Source organism: Lytechinus variegatus, chromosome 3, assembly GCF_018143015.1.
Source record: "Lytechinus variegatus isolate NC3 chromosome 3, Lvar_3.0, whole genome shotgun sequence".
NCBI lineage: Eukaryota > Metazoa > Echinodermata > Echinoidea > Temnopleuroida > Toxopneustidae > Lytechinus > Lytechinus variegatus.
Window position 1 is genome coordinate 12,036,397 of NC_054742.1, and position 16,179 is coordinate 12,052,575.

Genomic DNA, 16,179 nt, shown 5'->3' on the forward strand with positions numbered 1-16,179 from the left:
TATCATTTTCTATTTTCTACACTTAACCATTATTTTCATTTGGTCTACTTAGATGGAAACGGTGGTGGAAGTTACCAGAGAAACAAAGGTAAGAAAGCATTACCTATTTTCATTTGATTTTTCATATGATAATGTACTTCAATATAGTAAAACATTTTGAGTCTTCAATATGATGATTCAAGTTTCCCTATTGGTCTGATCAGCCTTGATGTGAAATATGATGAATCTGATGTTGGCTCATGATACAACTTTTAGACTGTGGGATGGTCGCTAAAATTGTGACTTTCCGTGGGGCGGCAGATGCAACCACGATTCTTGGACATGATAATATGTAAAATATTATGAGTGAATACATGCAACATGTTGCCATCGTTCAATTCTGCTCCTGACCTCAAAATTAAAATAATAATATGTGAAATCGTACCATTGATTCGACTGGAAATTCCGCCATTCACCCCGTGTGTTAAGGACTTCCGCGAACGCGCGCAAGCATGTACAATGCATGTAACCTCGTTCGCGTTTATTTTTTATTCGTTGTAGAATCTACGATGGCGGATAAGATGTCGTCGTCTTCGTCATGTTTTGACAGCGAAAATGACGATTTACCAATAGCAAATATATGCTACATGCTACATTCGTTGGTGTAGACTACCTGGGACTTCAGAATAAAAATAGCTATGCGTGCAGCAGAGAAGTTTGCGATTGACTTGCATGCAGCCCGGCCAGCATTTCAGCAAGATCTGAATGGATCAAAATAGATATAGATGTTACTTTCAAAAGAGGGGGCACACCTCTGTTTTAATGGCATTTGTATATTACAAATTTTATTATTTTTGCTTGTCAAAAGGGGGGGGGGGCAGGCAATGGCGTCATGAGGCAAGATTTTGAGGGGCGATATGGTGTATCCATTAAAAAAATGCGAGTGAGCAAACAATTTTACATTTTTATTACAAAAATCCCATTTTAGATTTTGACATAATGTTAAAGAAAATAACATATTTTTCACCCTTCTCTCTTTCCACCGTCACTCCACCGAGCCCTCCTACCCAACACAGCAGTCTGATTGCATCACCAACTCAACCAGGGACTCCGCCGACACACACACCACCGCCACCGACACCTCGCTACAACCTCCGCCGACGACCCAACACCTCATCCGTACACCAGGCCACCCACTCACTCCCGCCGAAGCTCACCCGACGAGTCCGCCGACCAACACGCACAGAACGCCACCATTGATGTACACACCGCCGACACACACACACGCCGCCATAACTCACGCCGCCGTCTACTCACCACGTCCGCATACGACGCCCACTCGTTCCCGCCAAAAACCGCCGACCCACACACAGAGCGCCACCTACGACGTCAACCCGCCGTGACCGCCGGCCTAGAGCTTTCCCCCACGTCCGCACGCACGCCATAAGTACCGCCGCACGCCGAGCGAACACTCACTCCTGAAGACGGACAGTCAACCTGTCCGAAACGTCGAGTCTCTCTACTACTCATCATCTCTACTCGCCGACGCAAGCCAGCATCTCCTCATCAGCTCTACTACTCAAGCTGTTCTCACTCAACATTCCTTCTGGTTTACAGTCCTTTTCAGGACTATTCTCAAGAAAGAATACTCTATTCTCAAATCTCCACTTTCTCGCCTATCCACTTCCTCTCTTCTTCTATCCACTGCTTCTATAACACTCCACATGGTGTACCGTAAACCACATCAGCAATTGTATTTTTTCTTGGTCTGTACACCACGGTAAACAAGATTTTGTTCATGATTTTGCATGCTCGAGTCGATTTTTAAAAAATAAAATCACTTTTTCATGACAATCTAACTGTTCTTCTTTCTTTCCTTTTTCCAGTTTTCACTTTTTATGTTTTTTCTTAGTTCCCTTTCCCCCTTTCCTCTTTTTCCCTTTCTTTCTCCCCCTTTTCTTCTTTTCCCTTTTTTTTTATTTCCCGGTGAACTCCGCCAGGGGGGACAGCTTGCCCCCCCCCTATAAGCCTCTGCTCCCTGGGCCGGGCTGCATGCAAGTCAATCGCAAACTTCTCTGCTGCATGAATAGCTATTTTTATTCCGAAGTCCCAGGTAGTCTACACCAACGAATGCAGCAAAGGCTAAATTTGTTCTAGCTCTTTACTTGAAAGAAATTTACTGGCCCTCTTTCCTTGGGTAAGACGTGCATGTAGCACATATTTGCTAGTGGCAAATCGTCATTTTCGCTGTCAAAACACGATGAAGACGATGACATCTTATCCGCCATCGTAGATTCTACAACGAATAAAAAATAAACGCGAACGAGGTTACATGCATTGTACACGCTTGCGCGCGTTCGCGTAAGTCCTGAACACACGGGGTGAATGGCGGAATTTCCAGTCGAATCAATGGTACGATTTCAAATATTATTATTTTGGTTTTGAGGTCAGGAGCAGAATTTAGCGATGGCAACATGTTGCATGTATTCACTCATAATATTTTACATATTATCATGTCCAAGAACCGTGGTTGCATTTGCCGCCCCACGGAAATGAAAAACTAGAGACATTTTCCTTGTCCATCCCACATTCTATTTACATTCCAAATTCTTTATAACGTATTAATTTTTGTGTTAGATTACTCCTTGTTTATTATCTTTGATGTTTATGTTTTCATTCTATTTCAAGATACATGAGTCCTTTTCTTTAGTGAAATGGAAGCTGCTGTAGACTCAATCCATTTACTTAAGTTATTCAACCAATTCTGAGAGGTAAGTAAAATTTGAATTTGTAAATCTGTAATGGAAAACATTACGTAGAAACGTAGAAAATGGACCTTGTTCATAAAACTTAGACATAAGGGTAATGGTGTATAACTGAAGATCCTGCCTGAGTTCAGGTCACATGATTGAGGTTAAAGATCATTTAGGGCAGCGCTTCTCAAAAAGTGGGCCGCGAAAAGCTCCAGAGAAGAAAAAGAAATAGGAAAATTCTAGTATATTTAACATGTTCTATTTAATGTCTGAAAATGGTAGGTTTGATCGGTCTCCGTGATGGGTCAAACAAAGCTAAAGGCACTCCGAGAGGTAGCATGTTGTGATATACATACACATTCATTGTATGATAGTTTCGATCTAACTTTTAGAAGCAAAGTTTAGGTTTCTTAACTGACAATATTGTAGCCATTTACTTGCATTCAGTATATGATGATTATCCGTTAGACTCTTGAGGAGGATTGGTCCAAAAATACCTCATTAACCATGCTGTTAACAAATAATCTGATACTGAATAACAATTCAACAAAAGAAATGCATGCCTGTATTTTATCTGTCTTTGATCTTTAATAAATATAATTTCTGAAATGCATGGTAAGTATGTGTAACGTCTTTTTGTTTTCTTATTCATTAAATGCAGTCTTTTCATCCATGATGAAACAGAGATGGGTCAAGAAAATAAGGTGAGCCATATTTCTGTACAAATACTGAAAGAATATAAGGAATAAAGGAATAAAAATCTTTTTTCAGTCTTTTCATAATTTCCTTACTTCTTACAAATGTATTTGTTGTAGGAAGGGAATGCATATATAGGCATTTTAGAAGCAAAGTTTAGGTTTCTTAACTGACAATATTGTAGCCATTTACTTGCACTCAGTATATGATGATTATCCGTTAGACTCTTGAGGAGGATTGGTCCAAAAATACCTCATAAACCATGCTGTTAACATATATTCTGATACTGAATGACAAAGATTGTAATTTGCTTTAATTTTCATTTTAAATTCAAGGTAATAGTTAATCTTGTTTTCTTATCATTTTCCTTGTTTCTAGTGTTGCTGTTGGATGTTTGTGGTCTATATCATGGTTGTTCCACTTTATATGTTTGTCATTTTGCCTCCAACGAAGATTCTGCTAGGATCGAAAGCTTAGGCCCCTTTTGACTCTCTCATTTTCTATTTTCTACACTTAACCATTATTTTCATTTGGTCTACTTAGATGGAAACGGTGGTGGAAGTTACCAGAGAAACAGAAGTAAGAAAGCAGTACCTATTTTCATTTGATTTTTCATATGATAATGTACTTCAATATCGTAAAACATTTTGAGTCTTCAATATGATGATTCAAGTTTCCCTATTGGTCTGATCAGCCTTGATGTGAAATATGATGAATCTGATGTTGGCTCGTGATACAACTTTACAGTCCAAATTCTTTATAACATATTAATTTTTGTGTTAGATTACTCCTTGTTTATTATCTTTGATGTTTATGTTTTCATTCTATTTCAAGATACATGAGTCCTTTTCTTTAGTGAAGTGGAAGCTGTTGTAGACTCAATCCATTTACTTGGGTTATTCAACCAATTCTGAGAGGTAAGTAAAATTTGAATTTGTAATTCTGTAATGGAAAACATTACTTAGAAAATGGACCTAGTTCATAAAACTTAGACATAAGGGTAAAAGTGTATAAATGAAGATCCTGCCCGAGTTTCAGGTCACATGATTAAGGTTAAAGGTCACTTAGGGTCAACAAACTTTTCCCATGTTGGGGTTATTTGAGGAATTGTCATAACTTTGTAAGTTTATGGATTTCGCTCATGAAACATTGACATAAGGGTATTCAAGTACAAATGATTGTTTTGCACATGTCTTGGGTCACATGATCATGGTCAAAGTAATTTTGGGTCAATTGAATATTTTATTATTATGTAACATTTCATGTTAGTTATTTTTTCTGTGAATAATTATTCATTAGCTGATTTCGAAGGCAGCTATGCTGCTAAATCCAATTGCGTAATGCAGGCGATACTGCCAGAGGCGTTCCACTTGTTGGTTTTTTGTCTCACCTGCGAAGCAAAGTGAGACTATAGGCGCCGCTTTTCTGACGGCGACGTCAACATCAAATCTTAACCTGAGGTTAAGTTTTTGAAATGACGTCATAACTTAGAAAGTATATGGACCTAGTAAATAAAACTTGGCCATAAGGTTAATCAAGTATTACTGAACATCCTATTAGAGTTTCATGTCACATGACCAAGGTCAAAGGTCATTTAGGGTCAATGAACTTAGACCATGTTGGAGGAATCAACCTCGAAATCTTAACCTGAGGTTAAGTTTTTGAAATGTCATCATAACTTAGAAAATATATGGACCTAGTTCATGAAACTTGGACATAAGGTTAATCAAGTATCACTTAACATCCTGCATGAGTTTCACGTCACATGACCAAGGTCAAAGGTCATTTAGGGTCAATGAACTTTGGCCAGTTTTCACTTTTTATGTTTTTTCTTAGTTCCCTTTCCCCCTTTCCTCTTTTTCCCTTTCTTTCTCCCCCTTTTCTTCTTTTCCCTTTTTTTTTATTTCCCGGTGAACTCCGCCAGGGGGGACAGCTTGCCCCCCCCCTCTTAAGCCTCTGCTCCCTGGGCCGGGCTGCATGCAAGTCAATCGCAAACTTCTCTGCTGCATGAATAGCTATTTTTATTCCGAAGTCCCAGGTAGTCTACACCAACGAATGCAGCAAAGGCTAAATTTGTTCTAGCTCTTTACTTGAAAGAAATTTACTGGCCCTCTTTCCTTGGGTAAGACGTGCATGTAGCACATATTTGCTAGTGGCAAATCGTCATTTTCGCTGTCAAAACACGATGAAGACGATGACATCTTATCCGCCATCGTAGATTCTACAACGAATAAAAAATAAACGCGAACGAGGTTACATGCATTGTACACGCTTGCGCGCGTTCGCGTAAGTCCTTAACACACGGGGTGAATGGCGGAATTTCCAGTCGAATCAATGGTACGATTTCAAATATTATTATTTTGGTTTTGAGGTCAGGAGCAGAATTTAGCGATGGCAACATGTTGCATGTATTCACTCATAATATTTTACATATTATCATGTCCAAGAACCGTGGTTGCATTTGCCGCCCCACGGAAATGAAAAACTAGAGACATTTTCCTTGTCCATCCCACATTCTATTTACATTCCAAATTCTTTATAACGTATTAATTTTTGTGTTAGATTACTCCTTGTTTATTATCTTTGATGTTTATGTTTTCATTCTATTTCAAGATACATGAGTCCTTTTCTTTAGTGAAATGGAAGCTGCTGTAGACTCAATCCATTTACTTAAGTTATTCAACCAATTCTGAGAGGTAAGTAAAATTTGAATTTGTAAATCTGTAATGGAAAACATTACGTAGAAACGTAGAAAATGGACCTTGTTCATAAAACTTAGACATAAGGGTAATGGTGTATAACTGAAGATCCTGCCTGAGTTTCAGGTCACATGATTGAGGTTAAAGGTCATTTAGGGCAGCGCTTCTCAAAAAGTGGGCCGCGAAAAGCTCCAGAGAAGAAAAAGAAATAGGAGGAAAATTCTAGTATATTTAACATGTTCTATTTAATGTCTGAAAATGGTAGGTTTGATCGGTCTCCGTGATGGGTCAAACAAAGCTAAAGGCACTCCGAGAGGTAGCATGTTGTGATATACATACACATTCATTGTATGATAGTTTCGATCTAACTTAAAGAAGCAAAGTTTAGGTTTCTTAACTGACAATATTGTAGCCATTTACTTGCATTCAGTATATGATGATTATCCGTTAGACTCTTGAGGAGGATTGGTCCAAAAATACCTCATTAACCATGCTGTTAACAAATAATCTGATACTGAATAACAATTCAACAAAAGAAATGCATGCCTGTATTTTATCTGTCTTTGATCTTTAATAAATATAATTTCTGAAATGCATGGTAAGTATGTGTAACGTCTTTTTGTTTTCTTATTCATTAAATGCAGTCTTTTCATCCATGACAGAGATGGGTCAAGAAAATAAGGTGAGCCATATTTCTGTACAAATACTGAAAGAATATAAGGAATAAAGGAAGAAAAATCTTTTTTCAGTCTTTTCATAATTTCCTTACTTCTTACAAATGTATTTGTTGTAGGAAGGGAATGCATATATAGGCATTTTAGAAGCAAAGTTTAGGTTTCTTAACTGACAATATTGTAGCCATTTACTTGCACTCAGTATATGATGATTATCCGTTAGACTCTTGAGGAGGATTGGTCCAAAAATACCTCATAAACCATGCTGTTAACATATATTCTGATACTGAATGACAAAAATGGTAATTTGCTTTAATTTTCATTTTAAATTCAAGGTAATAGTTAATCTTGTTTTCTTGTTATCATTTTCTATTTTCTACACTTAACCATTATTTTCATTTGGTCTACTTAGATGGAAACGGTGGTGGAAGTTACCAGAGAAACAAAGGTAAGAAAGCATTACCTATTTTCATTTGATTTTTCATATGATAATGTACTTCAATATCGTAAAACATTTTGAGTCTTCAATATGATGATTCAAGTTTCCCTATTGGTCTGATCAGCCTTGATGTGAAATATGATGAATCTGATGTTGGCTCGTGATACAACTTTACAGTCCAAATTCTTTATAACGTATTAATTTTTGTGTTAGATTACTCCTTGTTTATTATCTTTGATGTTTATGTTTTCATTCTATTTCAAGATACATGAGTCCTTTTCTTTAGTGAAGTGGAAGCTGTTGTAGACTCAATCCATTTACTTGGGTTATTCAACCAATTCTGAGAGGTAAGTAAAATTTGAATTTGTAATTCTGTAATGGAATACATTACTTAGAAAATGGACCTAGTTTATAAAACTTAGACATAAGGGTGATGGTGTATAACTGAAGATCCTGCCTGAGTTTCAGGTCACATGATTGAGGTTAAAGGTCATTTAGGGCAGCGCTTCTCAAAAAGTGGGCCGCGAAAAGCTCCAGAGAAGAAAAAGAAATAGGAGGAAAATTCTAGTATATTTAACATGTTCTATTTAATGTCTGAAAATGGTAGGTTTGATCGGTCTCCGTGATGGGTCAAACAAAGCTAAAGGCACTCCGAGAGGTAGCATGTTGTGATATACATACACATTCATTGTATGATAGTTTCGATCTAACTTTTAGAAGCAAAGTTTAGGTTTCTTAACTGACAATATTGTAGCCATTTACTTGCACTCAGTATATGATGATTATCCGTTAGACTCTTGAGGAGGATTGGTCCAAAAATACCTCATAAACCATGCTGTTAACATATATTCTGATACTGAATGACAAAGATTGTAATTTGCTTTAATTATCATTTTAAATTCAAGGTAATATTTAATCTTGTTTTCTTGTTATCATTTTCTATTTTCTACACTTAACCATTATTTTCATTTGGTCTACTTAGATGGAAACGGTGGTGGAAGTTACCAGAGAAACAAAGGTAAGAAAGCAGTACCTATTTTCATTTGATTTTTCATATGATAATGTACTTCAATATAGTAAAACATTTTGAGTCTTCAATATGATGATTCAAGTTTCCCTATTGGTCTGATCAGGCTTGATGTGAAATATGATGAATCTGATGTTGGCTCGTGATACAACTTTACATTCCAAATTTTTCATAACATATTACTTTTTGTTAGATGTTTATTGAATTCAAGCTTTTTTGGTTGATATAGGAAACACTGGTACTGCACTAGCATAAATTACCCTTTGAGCTGTTAACGCTAATAAGACGGGGGGGGGGGGGCTGATTCAGCCCCCCCCCCCCTCGACAGTCATTGCGATAATAAAGCTGCCACGCAAATTTTTTTACTGCGTCAGTCGCTGACTTTTTTACTTTCAAGTCTCGCTCAACTTTTAAGACCACAATTAGATTCCCAGAGTACGCGGTTCAGAAATAACGCAACATTTTGTAAGTGCATGCAGACCCAATATTGTGTACAAATCCAATGCAAATAGTGTTTTAGCCAAATTCCTAAATGTATCATTATCTTTCCTTTAACAAATTTAAATCAATTGATTTCATCTTGTTTATGGTAAAAAATAGGTCCCCGACAATTTCCATTGAAAAAGCACAATAAAAACAAAAAGTTGAAAATCATGAATTCATGTACATTAGAATTTTAGAAAACAATAAAATACATAAAATAAATGTGATGTTGAATTTTTTTAAAAGTACATTTGATCAGATTCCTATTAAGAGTCTGTGAACCCAAAATTAGAATTTTAGGGGCATTATTTAATTAAAGCAAATTTTTTATTTTACACATTTTTTTAGCATAATTATTTGGCAATGACATCTTTTGCAGAATTTGATGTTTTTCTGTAGATTATGCCATGGATAAGCGTGTGCCAATTTTCATCACGATTGACAGCCGAGATCATAAGGGGAACCAAATCAGCCACCCACCCCGCGGGTCCTCTAAGGCCACGAAATAGCCCAGTCTATTTAGGGATAAGTTTGAACAATTTAAGACATTGTTGAGGGTCTGCAATATGATGATACAATTTCCCTATTGTTCTAATAAGCCTTGATGTAAAATCTAAATCTGATGTTGACTTTTGATATTACCAACTTCCATGTACAGCCAAACTTCTGTTATTTGTAATATGAAGATTTTGTTGTATTAAACATGAAGTATTAAAAGGCTTTCTAGTTCAGATGTATCTTGAACTGCATACATTTTTTTTTTTGTTCTCTGCTTTAGCCGAACATGTCTCTGATGGAAACATACTTAAAGGCAACATTCTTCATTACTAACTGAACAGGAGTCATGGTTGTAGATATGTCTTTGGGTGACACTTATGGAACCAAAGCCTGTGCATTCTTTGGTAAGGAATCATTTCCTATCTATTTTTTGTCTGTCGGGTCAGGAGCAACTCATGGATGGCCAAATTGTATAAGTTGATTGTTAGGCCGCACAAAATATATTAGTGTTTGCTTGTAATACATTTTTTTTTAATGTTAAACAAATCAGAGTTTTTTTTTAAATCAGAGTTTTTCTTTCCATCAGAGTTTTTCTTTAAATCAGAGTTTTTCTTTCCAAATGCAAGCACTATATAATTGATGAGCACCAGTGGGAACCAGCATTTCTCTGATGAATAAATTATTGAAGAAGAAAAGGAAAATTCAAGAATGAAAGAAAATGTTTAGTAATTTATTTAATGCAAATTGCTATTAAGCAATTATGCTAATTTGTAATTAGTATGCAAAATCATACTTTTCCCTCTAACTCCCTAAATAAAGCTCCACATGTTCTGATTTTTGTCTCACCTGCATAGCAGAGTGAGACTAAAGGCGCCGCTTTTCCGATGGAGGCGGCAATGGTAGCGGCCTAAACACCAAATCTTAACCAAAGGTTAAGTTTTTAATATGACAGCATAACTTAAAATGTATATGGACCTAGTTCATGAAACTTATACATGAGGTCAATCAAGTATTACTGAGCATCCTGCCTGAGTTTCAAGTCACATGACCAAGGTCAAAGGTCATTTAGGGTCAGTGAACTTTGGCCAAGTTGGAGGCATCTGTTGAATTACTATCATAACTCTGTAAGTTGAGGGGAGGCAATGCGCATTTAGCAAGTAAGACCTACATGTATTGCACCTGCTGGAATCATAACTTACGTCACCTTGTTCCTAACCGTGTAACATTTTGGACCGGTAAGTGTGCAACAGAATGAATGTTTGACATTCAGACTCTCATTTGCTTTGGTATGACAAGATAAGTAGGCATTGTACAGAATGCATTGGAGCCTCGGTGTAAGATGTATCATCATCTTTAGTATCAATGTCAGTGCAGTGCTTCAAGTTGTTAGCAAACATTTCAAGATTATTTCCAGTCTCTTGGAAAAGTGACAAGCCTATACTGTAGCTAATGTTGTTTCCAAAGAATGATGTATACACACATGGGGTTTGAAGAGGAATGTAAATTCCTATGAATTCACCCTCTTGCTAGATAGTATCTGACTTGGAAACCATTTTTGTCTCGCCCACCAGAGGTGAAGGTGAGACTTAGGGATCCAAATTCTTTTCGCCCATCACAGACATTATGACACATAACTCCACAACAGTAATAGTAATTCACTTTTCAACCAAACTTGGATGGTGGGGTTTGAAGAGGAATGTAAATTCCTATGAATTCACCCTCTTGCTAGATAGTATCTGACTTGGAAACCATTTTTGTCTCGCCCACCAGAGGTGAAGGTGAGACTTAGGGATCCAAATTCTTTTCGCCCATCACAGACATTATGACACATAACTCCACAACAGTAATTCACTTTTCAACCAAACTTGGATGGTAGATGTACTTAGAGGACCTGCATGTTATGCTGCATTCAGAGGTCACATATTAAGGTCAAAGATCATTTTCAGGACAATGTTTAAAGTTTACATGGAAGACTCTCTTATGACACATAACTCTGCAACCTAAGTCACTTTTCAACTAAACTAAAAGGTAGATGTTCTTAGGGGACCTGCATGTTATGTTTTAGTTGGAGGTCACATGGGGCGGTCATGGGGGGCTTTGTGCTCGTAATGTTTGATTAGTGATACACGATAACAACACCCTATCCTTTTATTGTCTGGCAAAAAAAAACAGGAAAAGAGAAAGAAAAACGTAGTGGGGAATGAAGAATTGATGTATAGTACAGTATGTTATACTATGTTATATTATATATCACATATTATATAACAAATATTTTTCACAACTTTATGAAACAAAATTTGCTTAGGGCCTGTTCATCATTCGTGGTGCTCGCATTGTCTGTATAATTCATGTTGTACTAAAACATCCTGTTTTCAAGTCAATATACACCAAATAAGCCTTAGTTCCAGTTATTATTCTTTTATGTAGTGGCATAATATTATGCTTGTTTATCATGATTACCTAAAATGATTGCCCCATTTTTAAGGTCTGATTGTAAAACATTTCCAATCCGTAATTACGTTTGCATTAGTGGATTGGTGAGATAACTTAGCTCTTCATGAATTCCTAAAAACAATTCTTGAAATGTCCCTTTTTTCTATTCTGAATATTAACAAATTTTCAGCTCACACTTAGCGCTCGCATCATTTGTATAGTGAAATACTTATGGTCTTTAAGTGAATTCCTACGAACAAGCATTAAATACACCTTTTCAGGTTTGAATTTCAAAAATTTTGAGCTCACGCTTCGCTCTCGGAATAGTTGATTGGTGATATACGTATCACGTTCATGATTTCAATGACTACAAATAGTGTTTTATGTGTTTAAATGTAATTCTAATAATATAAGCAAGCGCTTGGTGCTCACATTAGATGGCTATGGTGAGATATGTATGCTCTTCATGAATTTCTATAAAAAAAATCCTAAATTATCCATGTTTGGGGTCAATTATGCAAAAAAATTCAGCTCGTGCTCGTATTGTTTAGTGAGACAGGTATGTATTATGATTGTAAAAATTTGCTTATAGTGTCCATTTTTTAGGTCTGAATATAAAAGAATTTCAGCTCACGCTTCACGTTTGCATTGATTGATCAGTGAGATACATCCGTTTAATTGCACAATCCTTAAAATTTCTCTTTCTGGTTTGTATTGGCCTACCTGGCAATTGAGCGCGCTTTGTGCGCCAACTATAAGTGACTCACTAAATTTGACCCACGGTACGCCACTGTTCAGAGGTCACATTGTAAGGTCAAAGTTCATTTTTAGGTCAACATTAAAGTTTACATGCAAGACTCTTATGACAAATATTATTCCATCCTAGTTATTTCACAATTAAGTTTTGATACAATTCTGTTGCGTGTCCTTATTTCTGTGTATTTTCATAAGTGGGCGAGACACAAAATCGCTAATGCCTTGCTATGTTATTGGATTTAAATTGATTTGCTGAAACTCCTTGGTGATAAAAACATGTTTTTCTGTTATTTCTTTTAGGATGAGGATTCATTGAGTTTATCTAGGTTTATGAGACTTAGCTGAGAGTGGGACCAGGAGAGGTATGTAGTCAAGTTTCCTTTATATACCTTCAGAACAGTTCCACTTGTTACGAGATATATAATCAGATATCCTTCATTGTCCTGAATACCAAATCTTATGAAATAAAAGCTTATTCAAACATGAATCATAATGCATGCTTTATTTCAGTAAACACTGTTGTTCTCTGAGATTGCTCAATTTTTGACAATGCTGTTTATTTTGAAATACATGTACCACAATAAAGAAGTAAATTTTTGGAATGAGAGAGTCCAAGGGAAAGAACAGACATTTAATATTCTTAGAATTTAATGATAAAAGACAAAAGCAATATACAGGTACACAAACTCTGAAAATGTTTGAAATTGAATTTGAATTGAATTTCCTTTCTGGAAATGCCCTTCATCACAGTATTTCTTACCTAAAGAAAATGATCCAACACTATATTGCATATAACAGTTTTATAAGAATCCATACTAAGTTGAATTATTTTTACTTAAAGTTTTCATGGAATGATGTAGACAACATTGGGGTTTAGAGAGGAATTTATTTCGATGAAATCACCCTCTTGATAGATAGTATCTGACCTGAAAACTATCCAGGAAATATTAATAATTAGTATTGTAAACACAGGGAAAATACAATTAGTTGTTAAATCCTTATTCCTTGGGTTTTTGTCTCACCTGCATAGCAGAGTGAGACTATAGGCGCCGCTTTTCTGACTGCGGCAGCGGCGTCAACATCAAATCTTAACCTGAGGTTAAGTTTTTGAAATGACATCATAACTTAGATGTGACTTAGTATATGGACCTAGTTCATGCAACTTGGCCATAAGGTTAATCAAGTATTACTGAACGTCCTATTAGAGTTTCATGTCACATGACCAAGGTCAAAGGTCATTTAGGGTCAATGAACTTAGACCATGTTGGAGGAATCAACATCAAAATCTTAACCTGAGGTTAAGTTTTTGAAATGTCATCATAACTTAGAAAATATATGGACCTAGTTCATGAAACTTGGACATAAGGTTAATCAAGTATCACTGAACATCCTGCATGAGTTTTATGTCACATGACCTAGGTCAAAGGTCGTTTAGGGTCAATGAACTTTGGCCGAATTGGGGGTATCTGTTTAGTTCCCATCATAACTTTGAAAGTTTATGGATCTGATTCATGAAACTTGGACATAATAGTAATCAAGCATCACTGAACATTTTGTGCAAGTTTCAGGTCTCATGATTAAGGTCAAAGGTCATTTTGGGTCAATGAGCTTTGGCCGAATTGGGGGTATCTGTTGAATTACCATCATAACTTTGAAAGTTTATTGGTCTAGTTCGTTAAACTTGGACATAAGAGTAATCAAGTATCACTGAACATCCTGTGTGCATTTCAGGTCACATGACCAAGGTCAAAGGTCAATGAACTTTGGCCGAATTGGGTGTATCTGTTGAATTACCATCATAACTTTGAAAGTTTATGGATCTGATTCATGAAACTTGTGCGAGTTTCAGGTCACATGATCAAGGTCAAAGGTCATGTAAGGTCAATGAACTTTGGCCATGTTGGGTTTTTTTATTGAATAACCATCATATCTCTGTAAGTTTATTGGTCTAGTTCATAAAAAGTGGACATAAGAGTAACCATGTATCACTGAACATCTTGTGCGAGTTAGAGTAGTGTTCAAAGTCAGCACTGCTGCTATATTGAACTGCGTGATGCAGGTGAGACGGCCAGAGGCATTCCACTTTTTATTTTTATTTTTTATTTTTATTGCAGGTCGAATCTGCTGTAATTCATGAAGAGAAAAATGTACTTGGATCGAGAGGACATGAATGAAAACTGGTATGCTTCATTCTATATTTAAAGATAATGGCTCCATATCTAGCTTGATGGAATAATACTTTTTAGAATATGATGAAGTGGATCCTAATGATTTGATTGGTTGCATTTAGTGCATAATCTTACTTTACTTTACATGGGTAAACTATAACGACTGGTTATGTTTTGGAAATGACCATGGTTTATCAAATAACAAGGATGCATACCTTATAAAATAACATATGTTTGGGAGTTCTTTGAAACAAATGAAGTGGAGGAGCCGTGGTGTAGTGGTTCTGACTCTCGCCTTGTAAACAGAGGGTTGTGTGTTCGAATCCAACCACAGTCTGGCGTCCTCTGGCAACGCATCAATCCACACTTAGCCACTCTCGACCTAAGTGCTAAATGGGTACCAGGTAGGATGTGAAAGCCATTGTAGCTTGTTCAGTACTGGGTGCGCCTCATTGGCGACTGACTGGAATACTCCCCAGGGAGTGGAGGATGTGCACACATTGTGTGCTGGAATGACTGATTGAATCTGATGACGGGTAATTATGTATCTGTAAAGCGCTTAGACACGTTCTGATGTATTAAGCGCTATATAAAAGCAGAGTACTATTATAATTATTATAATATTATAATTCCTAAGGTATCTTGTGTATATAATTCTTTCTGAGGCCATTGATGATAATTTGTTAATCTTTAATTGTAACCTAAAGATAATTACAATGATGATATGTTATGAGTCAAGAAATGGATTATGTTTCTGATAGTACTGTTTCCAAAGAATGATGTATGCACACATGGGGTTTGAAGAGGAATGTAAGTTCCTATGAATTCACCCTCTTGCTAGATAGTATCTGACTTGGAATCTTTTTAAGGTAGTTATATCATTAGTGCAAGGCTCCACAATAACTTTTTTTTGGTGGCTGACCAACCCACCAAAATCATCAATGTCATATTTTTGGTGGCCCGCAAAGAAAATTTGGTGGCCCTAAAACAATAGAAAACATTACAATTTATCAAAACTTGTAGCCCAACTGTGTCACCAAGTGTGGGCTTTTACAAAATTTTGGTGGCCCCACTCTTATTTTTGGTTCCTTCGGGCCACTGCTAGTGTCGAGCCCTGATTTAGTGAAAGAAGTTAGTTTTTAAAACATGGCCAAACGTTGTGTTAGCAACAATTCTCTGCATCTGTAACTATCCTTACTTTCACCAATATTTATTTAAGCCTTTCAGTCACATTTCTTCATATTCTTATCTGTATCATTTAAATGTTTCAAACTATTTTTACTGCTTGTGCCCTGGTCAGATATGATGAGTCAAAGCTCAGCAACATTTTTATACGCCCGTCTCGTTGGGACGTATTGTGGTATCATGCTTGGTGTCCGTCCGTCTGTCCGTCCGTTAACTTTTCCTTGTAAACTTCAGTTTAACTCTATCTAGGCTCATATAATTTGGCGTGTATGATACTAGCATGGATCCCAGGAAGCCCATTCAATATTGAGGTCAAAAGGTCAGGTCAAGGTCACAGTGACATGTTTTCATCTTCCCTTCTGTAGACCTTGTAAACGTGATAAATTAAG

General features: G+C 36.5%; 1 long non-coding RNA gene across 7 annotated transcripts in view; it reads left to right on the plus strand.

Moving 5' to 3' along the window:
• The window catches only part of LOC121410230, a 33,628-nt gene that overhangs the window by 13,519 nt on the left and 3,930 nt on the right, over positions 1-16,179 (plus strand). For 4 of the 7 annotated variants that reach the window (XR_005969291.1, XR_005969295.1, XR_005969292.1 and 1 more), the window contains 11 exons: positions 53-88; positions 2,668-2,750; positions 3,394-3,436; positions 3,972-4,007; positions 4,263-4,345; positions 7,214-7,249; positions 7,505-7,587; positions 8,223-8,258; positions 9,529-9,652; positions 12,738-12,799; positions 14,552-14,617. This is a non-coding gene — a long non-coding RNA (uncharacterized LOC121410230). The remainder of the gene's footprint in view (positions 1-52; positions 89-2,667; positions 2,751-3,393; positions 3,437-3,971; positions 4,008-4,262; positions 4,346-7,213; positions 7,250-7,504; positions 7,588-8,222; positions 8,259-9,528; positions 9,653-12,737; positions 12,800-14,551; positions 14,618-16,179) is intronic. The other 3 variants (XR_005969296.1, XR_005969293.1, XR_005969294.1) reach the window with 3 other exon arrangements.